Source organism: Crinia signifera, chromosome 4 (assembly GCF_055691185.1).
Source record: "Crinia signifera chromosome 4, ASM5569118v1, whole genome shotgun sequence".
In the NCBI taxonomy this organism is placed as follows: Eukaryota; Metazoa; Chordata; class Amphibia; order Anura; family Myobatrachidae; genus Crinia; species Crinia signifera.
Genome location: NC_139220.1, coordinates 242,885,866 through 242,897,252, shown reverse-complemented (window position 1 = coordinate 242,897,252; position 11,387 = coordinate 242,885,866).

Sequence of the window (11,387 nt, the reverse complement as noted above, 5' to 3'; positions counted from 1 at the left end):
GCCGCATGTTTTGTCTCTTCTAAAATACTTATTTATATTGTACAAACAGAGGGATTATAACACTGCTTGTTCATTTGGTCACAACATTTTACGGCTGCTCCTACTCTTGTCCTAGTTATAGTACAGCAGCTGTGGGGCATAGGCATAGCCTCCGGGTTATTGAAGTTTTATTAGCAAACTTGAAAGGATAGATACAAAATGTTACTTTGGTTTTTAATCTCATACTGTACATAAGATGCACCATTACAATGTTTGGTAGATATATATATATATAATATATATTATATTTATACATCTATAGTGTATTGTTTATATACTGTTGATTACTATTATAACTAATGTCAGATTAGCTTTGTTGTGGGAAATTAATGAGAGTGTCACTACTTTATGTGCAAACAAATATTTCTGAACAGGAATGGATCATATGGTCGACAGACTCAGACTGAAGGTCGACATGCATTGGGTTGACCACGGAAGGTTGACATTGGCTTAGGTTGACAGGTCACTAGGTCAACATGGGGTTTTTCGTGTTTTTTTTTATTCCTTCTATGGCTCACTGCGCTCGCTATGCTTCAGGCACACTATTCTCCCACCACACTCTAGTGGATGGTAGGGCGTGAAATATCACCTGTCGTCACATGTCAGCTAAAAAAAACAACATGAAAAACCCCATGCCGATCTTTTGATTGTCGACCTAGCCCATGTCGACCTAATGCTGGTGTCAACCTAAACCCATGTCGACCTTCAAGTGTGTCGACCTTCCCCTTGTCGACCTAGTGACCAAATACCATCTGAACTGAGTTAGTATGTTTTACATATAACCATTTTGGTACTTGTGAGTTATCCGGGCTGCCGATTTTGTCCTTAAGTTTGATTAACTTAAGGACACCCGACCGACGCGATGCCCACGATTTAGCTCCAAATCGGGGGCATCGCGTCGGTCGTGGCCGTTATAAGGGGCCGCGACGCGATGCCCCCGATTTCCCATAGACAGTAATGTTAAAAGACACGATATCGGGGGCATCGCGTCGGTCGTGGCCGTTATAAGGGGCCGCGACGCGATGCCCACGATTTCCCATAGACAGTAATGTTAAAAGACGCGATGGACCCGATTTCCCATAGACAGCAATGTTAAAATAAAATTACAATGTGAAATTGGGCAATATGTTTTTAAAAAAAATGTTTCATGGCCCCCCACCACCGTTAACGCCACCCCGCTATTGACGCCAACCCGAAGCGTGGCGAGCGCAGCGAGCCCGCGAGGGGCGGCGGTACGCGTCCTCCGACCTTTTCATGCCCTACTATCCACTAGGGCGTGGAGTGAGAATAGAATAGTGTGGCGAGCGCAGCGAGCCACCGAGCCCGAAGCGTGGCGAGCGCAGCGAGCCCCGCGAGGGGACGCGGACACCTGTGAAGCCCGCAAGGGCACGCGGATACCTGTGAAGGTGTCCGCGTCCGCTCGCCACGCTTCGGGCTCGGTGGCTCGCTGCGCTCGCCACACTATTCTATTCTCACTCCACGCCCTAGTGGATAGTAGGGCATGAAAAGGTCTGAGGATGCGTATCGCCGCCCCTCGCGGGCTCGCTGCGCTCGCCACGCTTCGGGTTGGCGTCAATAGCGGGGTGGCGTTAACGGTGGTGGGGGGCCATGAAACATTTTTTTTTAAAACATATTGGCCAATTTCACATTGTAATTTTATTTTAACATTGCTGTCTATGGGAAATCGGGTCCATCGCGTCTTTTAACATTACTGTCTATGGGAAATCGTGTCGGAAATCGGGTCCATCGCGTCTTTTAACATTACTGTCTATGGGAAATCGTGGGCATCGCGTCGCGGCTCCTTATAACGGCCACGACCGACGCGATGCCCCCGATTTCGGGCGCGATGAAAAAATCGGCAGCCCGGATAACTCACAAGTACCACCATTTTATTTGCACTTTGCACTTCATTAATTGGCTCCAAATGTCTTAAGCCCCCCACACACACTACACAACTGCGGCCACTGACTGTACATACTTAACCATATCAGCCGCCGATACTGTACAGTGATGTTACCGGGAGACCCACTCAACATGCAGGTTGTTTGGCTATATTGCCAAAATAGACCCGCATGTTCAGTAGATATTACTCATTGTTAACGAGGCACAAGAGTGGGCATCATTAACAATATTGAGTGTCCAAACACTATTGTGAACAATATCGCCCAGAAGCCACTTTCTGAGCAATATTGTTAACAATATCGCCTTGTCTATGAATATAGTGAAATGTTAACTTTATGTTTAGTTTTCATTTTAAGGTTTATTTGTGCAAATTAGATCAAACATAAAACTATGTAAACAAATACACAAATGTTCATCTATACACTTGCACTTAAGTTCCATACACACAGGGCGTTTTTGCCCAGCGTGTATGGTGAGAGATGATGGGGAAAATTGGTGGAATGAAAAACGCTCATTGCATACACACTGGGCGATTTTCCTGGGGGTGGACAACTTTCCATAGCAGGACCCTATGGAAAATACCAGCAGATAAGCGGCCAGGCCTGCAATGATGCGGGATCGTGCATTAGTGCTCACCACTCATCGCTGCCTCATACACACTGGGCGGCTATTGAGCTGAGTAATGCAGGGAACCTGCTGCATTTAGCTACAAGCCTCGCTGTTTTGGCGGCCACACATGCCGTTTCCACATCGCTGTAAAAACCCAGCGACATGGAAACAGCGTGTGCAGGGGGGTCAGATGAATATGGACCATGCAAGTCGTGACAGCAAGCAGTCAGCACTGCTCGCTGTCACAGCTCGCAAAAAGCATTGAACATGGGATACGGTCGTATTGTCGACCCGACTTAGGTCTACAGTCATTAGGTCGACACCGTTGAGTCGACAGGCAACAAGGTAGACAGGGTTCTAGGCGACATGGGACAAGGTCGATATGGTTTTAGGTCGACAAATGCGTTAAGTCTACATGGGTTAGGTTGACAGGTCGCGAGGTCAACATGGGTTTTTTCACTGTTTTTTGAGCCGACATGTGCCGACAGGTGGTATTTCATGCCCTACCATCCACTAGGGCAGGGGTGGCCAACCCGCGGCTCTCGAGCCGCATGCGGCTCTCCCCCTGCTAAAGTGCGGCTCCTGCTCCCACTCCCATCTCATACATTGATGAGGCTCCCGGCAGCCTTCCCCACAGCAGCAGCAGCAATAGGCCATTACGCCGGCTCCGCTCTGCACAATGTGACGTCAGGACGTCATATCGCGCATGAGAGGTGGGAGGTGCTGCCGTTATGACAGGAGGAGAGGACGCGGTCACGGGCCTTGAGGACGCCGTTGAATTGTAAATATTCCTCTGCCTCTTAAGTCCATGCCGCAGCAGGGGGGAGCGAGTGGTAGTGAGCAGCATTGGGGGAGCAGCAGGGGGGGGGGGGGGAGCAGGCCTGCCTGCCGCCTATGGAACCAGGGCCGGCACCACCACTAGGCAGGTTTAGGCATTTCCCTAGGGCGCCGGCCACTGGAGGGCGGTAGTGCGCTGCAGATGGCCAGCAGCAGTAGGGGAGCCGGAGGAAGGAATTGGAGGCGCAGCACTTACAGACAGCTATTCGGTGAGTGATTTCCCAAATCCCCCTCCCCACGCCGGAGCCCGCCCGTAAACTTGCTGCCTGACAGTCCGAATCCCAGCACCCAGCGGCAATCTTCGGCGGTGGGCAGGCGGCGGCCACCCCAGCCCCGCCAGCTAAATCAGCCGCAAGCCCGGTGCGCTGGACTGACACCAGCCGGACACATAGCAATCTTTCCTTGTTAATCTCCGGCGGGTGGAGAAGCCGCCGCTCGCTCGCCCCCCTCCAAGCCACCTGCCCAGCAATCCGCTGCCCTCCAGTCTCCAGTCCCTGCTGCCTGGCTGCTGAGTCTGTACACAACTTATAATAATAACATAACCCAGTCAGATCGTTGGATATAGGCTATGGGGATTGTCCTGATTCTTACACACTTTTGTGTAATTAAAAATAACAGTCTATAAATATAAGGTTAGTCACACAGAGCATGTCCTCTATGGGGGGGATGCACATGACTGCATCTTCACAGTTGCACTTCTAGGTTCTCTCTTTCTTGTTATGTGCACCCCTGTCTCTCCATAAGAACTCTGGGACATATGGGTATAAGGAGGCTTTATATATACTTGCTGCTATTAATAATCTGTGTAGGATATTTATACCATCCTTGCTGTCATTATTAATCTGTTGTAAGTGAATTATATCATCCTCTCTGCTATAATTACTCCCCTTTAGGCTAATTATATCAACCTTTCTGTTATGCGATCCCAGTTTGCTCAGTGGCAGGGGAAGTGTTGTGGTGTAAGTTTTTTTTTCGGGGGGGAGGGTATCCTTTAGGTTTGCCTAGGGCGCCTAGGTGCCTTGCACCAGCCCTGTATGGAACTGACAGCTCCTCATTTAGGGCGATGCCACGGCTTGGCCTCAAAGCTTACATTCATCTGTTTGCTAGACCCTGATACCCGCTTTACATTCCAGGCACCTGGAATAATACTGTGTACAGTAGTGGTCAGAGCTTAGTAACATTACAGCTGGTTAGTAGTATTTATTTCCTGGGTAGATCAGCGGATATCTGGGCACTTTATCTGCAGTCATGGGTCAAAGATGGTTATACTCCTGTGTCAGGATTATCTTCATCTGCTCCTCCTCTGAGTTGGGGCACTCCCCTATCTTCCTCTGCCTGAGGAATCAGGGAGTATGGTGCTGTGAAAATACCACGGCGGGTCAGGGTTAGTATATCCTGCCCACCGTGGCATCCCCCTAACCGAGGAGCTGTCATTTCCATAGGTGGCAGGCCCGCTCCCCTTGCTGCTCTAACTACCGATCGCTCCTCCCCCCCCCCCCGCGCTACATCCTGCTGATCGCTTTTTTCACATAGACGGTATTTTATGTGGATCTGCGTATACCTGTGGAGTTATGCACATCCGCTCGCCACACTTTGCGCTCGCCACACTTTATACTATCAACTCCACACCGACGTGGATAGTGGGGGTATGAAAAGGTCATAGGATGCGTACCGCCGCCGCTCGCCACACTTCGGGTTGGCGTTGATAGTGGGGTGGCGTTAACAATGGGGGGGGGGGGGGGCATTTCGCATACTCATGAGCCATGAGGGTGGGTATACAATTAAAAATCGGGTCTGGGGGGGGGGCATTTAACATGGTCAGAAGCCATACAATTTAAAATCGCGTCACATCGCAACGCGATATTTCATTGTACAATGCCCTGCGATGGAAATCGTGGGCACCGTGATAATACACAAGTACCTTTATTTCTTTACAAGCACCACATTAATATATTTTTAATTTTTTGGATTTTTTTTTTCTCCATTTGATTAACATGTCTGCCTTTTACTGTCCCCCTGCTGCTAATGTTGTGTGTTGTGACAGTCATAGGAGGGTGGTGTGTGACAGGTGCGGGGTAGCAGCAGCGAGTCCCGGGCAGATACTTGTCCTCCGACGTGCAGGCACTTTGATGCGTGTGGCCTTCTGAGTGCCCAGCTGCCTATGTAGTTCTGGGACATCCCAGATGGAGTTCTGGGACGGCGTGTGGCAGAACCTCGGTTAGGTATAGTGGGCAGGGGTATGACGAGGAGTGGCGTGACTATGCTTTAATACCAGTCGGGGAGAGGGAGGATGGCCATGGGATTAGCTCAGGAGGGCAGTGAGCTGAGTGACTGCTTAGGGAAGCAGGGGTCGCGCACGGTCCAGGGTGGAGTGACAACAATGGACAGTATGCAGTGCGCCAGATTTCATCAGTTACGCCGTCAGGGGCAGCGAGACCCTGACAAGTTGAATAAGGTGAAAGGGAGGGCTGGCGGCAGACAGGGAGGAGAGACGGAAGCACGGCAAATGCAAAACAGTGTACACAGGCCTGCGCTCGCCGTGTAGTTGAATACTACCCATCATCTGAAATTATAACTCTGGTTGCTTTGGTTATTGAAATTCATACTTTTTTTGGTACTTGTTTCCTAGCATGGCGCCCAGATTTTCTATGTACGGCACCGTAGGAAAATCATGTCACATGGCATTGCATGAGCCATTATATGGCCCATGCAATTTGATTTTGTATTTCTTAGTTAATTTATTCACTGCTTATATCCCCAAGGCCATCTCATTGCATGGCATGGCGATTTACATAAAAAATAAAAAAATCGCATAGCATGCAATTTTGCGGGAGGTGCGATGCGATGAGATGGCCCTGGGGACATCAGCAGTGAAAAAATTAAATTGATTTTATTCACTGCTTATGTCCCCAGGGCCATCTCATCGCGTGGCATCGCACCTCCCGCAAAATCTCGTGCGAATTTCTGGGGTGCTATGCCATGACATTAGGTATACAATAATGTGATTGTATGTCCCAAAAATAGGTTTAACGCACCCCACCACTATCCACGCCACCCCGGAGCATGGCGAGCGCAGCGTGCCCCGCAAGGGGCGTCAGAACGCATCCCCCGACTTTTTCATTACCCCACTATCCACGTCAGCACGGAGTTGATTTTACATAGTGTGGTGAGCGCAGCGAGCCACCGCGCCCGAAGCGTGGCGAGCCCCGCGGATTTCTTTACATGTATTACGCATGCGCTCGCCACGCTTCGGGCGCGGTGTCTCGCTGCGCTCGACACACTATATAAAATCAACTCCACACCGACGTGGATAGTGGGGTAATGAAAAAGTCGGAGGACACGTTCCGCTGCCGCTCGCCACGCTTCGGGGTGTGTGTGTGTGTGTGTGTGTGTGTGTGTGTGTGTGTGTGTGTGTGTGTGTGTGTGTGTGTGTGTGTGTGTGTGTGGGTGGGTGGGTGGGTGGGTGGGGGGGGGGCATTAACCCTATTTTTGGGACACACAATCATACTATTGTATACCTAATGTCATGGCATAGCACCCCAGAAAATCGCATGCAATTTTACGGGAGGTGCGATGAGATGGCCCTGGGGACAAAAGCAGGGAATAAATTAACTTAACAATCGCATCGCATGCCACTAAAATGGCATGCGATGCAATTTTTTTTACACACAATAGTCCTCTACGCAATTAATGTAGTGGGCGCCGTGCTAGGAAACAAGTACCCTTTTTTTTTTTAACACGTTGTGTATGCAATGAATAATGAACATTTTAGCACATTTTATTATTTTTCTCTAAATCACTACCCATTATTACATCCTCCGCATTATTACATCCTCCGCAATTATTACATTATTACATCCTCCTACCCATCCTCCGCAATTATTACATCCTCCTACCCATTATTACATCCTCCGTAAATAATGTCCACTACCTTTTTGTCAACAATGGGAGAAAGACAGCCAACATCACAGGGTCAGAGTTGCCGGAGGTCTGGAATTTCAACAGAGAATACTGCTTTAAAACAAATGGCCAATCACTTAGAAGGCAAAACCAAGCTGGTTTTGCCTTCTAAACGATAGGCCATATTGTTTTAAAATGATTTCTGCTATGAAAATATGGCCATTATCAGTCGATATCCTAAGACCTCCAGCAACTTGGATATTACATTTAGCCCCCAGTCCCTCTCTAGCCTTGTCGCCTGCACCCTCGAAATGGGATGCGGTCAATTTGCCGGCAGTCGGGATCCCGGCGTTCAGAATCCCGACAGCCGGAATCCCGAAACTTTCTCCCTCCGTGGGTGTCCACGACACCCATAGAGGGAGAATAAAATAGCGTGCCGAGCGCAGCAAGGCACCGGGCCCGCTGCGTGGTGAGCGCAGCGAGCCCGCAAGGGGGGGCGATCCACGTCCCCCCCATGTCGGGATTTCGGCGGTCGGGATTCCAGTGTCGGGATTCCGACCGCCGGTATTCCGACCGCCGGCATTACGTATCGGATCCCTCGAAATACTGTTAAGTTAAGGTATGCGATGGGACCCAACCGACGCGATTTTTGGCTATTTTTAGCCTTTCCCGACAATTACAAAATTGAGTCCATCTCGACTGACGCGATTTAACATTGCATGCATTGTACTCGATGTTAAATTCCTATGTAAAATCGGGTCCATTGTATGCCATTATAATGGCATACAATGCGACCAATGCGATGGACCCGATTTTACATAGGGAACAAGGTTAAATGGGCCACCATACCAGATTCTTGATTGTATACCCACCCTGATGGGTAATTTGCATGTGAAATGCCCCCCCATTGTTAACACCACCCCACGATGAACGCCAACCCGAAGCGTGGCAAGCGCTGCGAGCCCGCGAGGGGCAGCGGTACGCGTCCTCCGACCTTCTCATACCCCCACTATCCACGTCGGCGTGGAGTTGATTTTCTATAGTGTGGCGAGCGGACGCGTAATACCTATGAAGTAATGCGCGTCCACTCGCTGCGCTCGCCACACTATAGAAAATCAACTCGACGTGGATAGTGGGGGTATGAAAAGGTCGGAGGACGCGTACCGCTGCCCCTCGCGGGCTCGCAGCGCTTCGGGTTGGCGTTCATCGTGGGGTGGCGTTAACAATGGGGGGTGCATTTGACCCATTAGGGTGGGTATACAATGAAAATTGGGGTCTGGGGAGCATTTAACATTGGGCCCAATGTAAAATCGGGTCTCAGGGACCATTTTACATTGGTTCCAATGTAAAAATCGCATTGATTGCATTGCATGCGACTTGGTTGCATGCAATGCGTTTGACGCGATTTTTTCAGACCCGATGGATACAATTAAAATCGCTGGCGCCGTGCTAGGAAACAAGTACCAAACATTTTCATAGGAATCATGAAACCTATAGGTAGTAAGAGTGGAGAAGTAGACCTGAGCACAATATGAAACCAGGAAAAAGAAGAGAGTATTGCAGCGCTCATAAATTTTAATGAGTCAACCAATAGATAAAAAGTTATTTTATAGATAAATTGTACATATATAGCAAATATTAAATATATATTCAAGAAAGAATATGAAAAACAATAAAAACAAATATCACTTGAGATCAGAAGGACCAATGGGTTTAACCTGCTCTGGTAAATCTCAACCTGGGCGGGACAAGGGGATGTGTTGTGGCTGGAGTCCAAATGGATCGATGGAGGTGTCCCAGTCTTATGGAAGACTTCGCTGTTGTTAAGGATCCTCTCAAAACATGCGTTCTCCTTAGATGTGGATGGGTGCTCCAATAAATATCGCCAATTTGTAAGTCCCAGTCCAGGAGCTTTAGTAGGCTCCTAATAAAGTGCACTGTGCCAGGTGTTTAAAATTCCAGGAGATTGAAAGTCCAGAAACATAAGCAGGTGGTGGAGGAAATGTCCACTGTAGGTCCTTACAAGTCGCCAACGCGTTTCGCTGTCACTAGGGGCAGCTTTTTCAGCGAAACGCGTTGGCGACTTGTAAGGACCTACAGTGGACATTTCCTCCACCACCTGCTTATGTTTCTGGACTTTCAATCTCCTGGAATTTTAAACACCTGGCACAGTGCACTTTATTAGGAGCCTACTAAAGCTCCTGGACTGGGACTTACAAATTGGCGATATTTATTGGAGCACCCATCCACATCTAAGGAGAACGCATGTTTTGAGAGGATCCTTAACAACAGCGAAGTCTTCCATAAGACTGGGACACCTCCATCGATCCATTTGGACTCCAGCCACAACACATCCCCTTGTCCCGCCCAGGTTGAGATTTACCAGAGCAGGTTAAACCCATTGGTCCTTCTGATCTCAAGTGATATTTGTTTTTATTGTTTTTCATATTCTTTCTTGAATATATATTTAATATTTGCTATATATGTACAATTTATCTATAAAATAACTTTTTATCTATTGGTTGACTCATTAAAATTTATGAGCGCTGCAATACTCTCTTCTTTTTCCTGTATATTCTTGCTGGGACCTGACTAGTCCCCCATTGCAGCAGCTCACTTTGAGAGAACAGCCGTGGTCAGCGCTCTAAGCAGTTTTTCTGCAACCCTTCTTTCCACAATATGAAACCAATCAGCTTTAAGGAAGCATTAAGAACATTCTACAAAATTATATATAGATGCTGATTGGTTGCAAGGTGCATCTTCTCCACTTCATGACTGCATGATACATCAAAACCCAAATCTGTTATTCACACACTAATACCCCATTCAAACAGAAAATGAAGTTCCCGGGTGAAGCAGTTCCACTTGGGAATTTTATGAAATACATGGGTCATTTTTCTGTGTGTAAGGGTCAGGGTTCGCAAATACGCGCTATAACGCGTATTTTACCCTAAAACGGCCACCGGGGACTCAGATTTTCAAACTGAAGGAGTCCCCGAGGACGCGCTGAGCTGCGCCTGTGAGCTGCCGTTAGCCAATCACAGCAGCGGCCGCCGGGACCCAATCATTGCACAGTGGCCGCTCTGCCAGTTACTAAAGCCGTGCACCCTGCCATTTGTTATGAGGTTCACTGTCACACAGTGTCTGTGGCTCTGCATCCTTCTGCCGCCCCCGCCGTGTAAGTCCATTCTGCTGCTGAGAGCATGGGACGGCGTGCTATATGGCTGTAAAAACTGACAGCCACTCTCGGCATAAGAGGTGAGCTGGCTGTCAGCACAGTGGCTGGAAGAGCTGACACACTGCTCAACTCAGAGCAGCGTTCAGCTCTTCCAGCCACATCCAGTCCCCCACTGCGCTGACAGCCCGCTCAGCTCACCTACTCTGGTGAGCGGTGTATCAGCTTTCACAACCCCCCCCCCCCCCCCCGGGCAGCAGCATAAAATGCGCTCCCCCCACCCACCACCCCTGTGGCAATCAGAATAACCCCCACCACCGTGGCAACCAGAATAAACACCCCCCTGCACCAACCAGCATGTAACCCCTGGCAACAAGCATGTAGGTAAGCAGCACTTATTTGCTATAATATATACTGGGCATTACGGTGTGTGCTATAATGTGTACTGGGCATAACGGTGTGTGCTGTAATGTGTACTGGGCATAACTGTGTGTGCTGTAATGTGTACTGGGCATAACTGTGTGTGCTGTAATGTGTACTGGGCATAACTGTGTGTGCTGTAATGTGTACTGGGCATAACTGTGTGTGCTGTAATGTGTACTGGGCATAACTGTGTGTGCTGTAATGTGTACTGGGCATTACGGTGTGTGCTATAATACATACTGGGCAGAACGGTGTGTGCTATAATGTGTACTGGCCATTACGGTGTGTGCTGGAATGTGTACTGGGCATATTGGTGTGTGCTGTAATGTGTACAGGGCATTACGGTGTGTGCTATAATACATACTGTGCATAACGGTGTGTTCTGTAATGTGTACTGGGCATAACGGTGTGTGCTGTAATATGTACTGGGCATAACAGTGTGTTCTATAATGTGTACTGGGCAATACGGTGTGTGCCGTAATGTGTACTGGGCATTACGTTG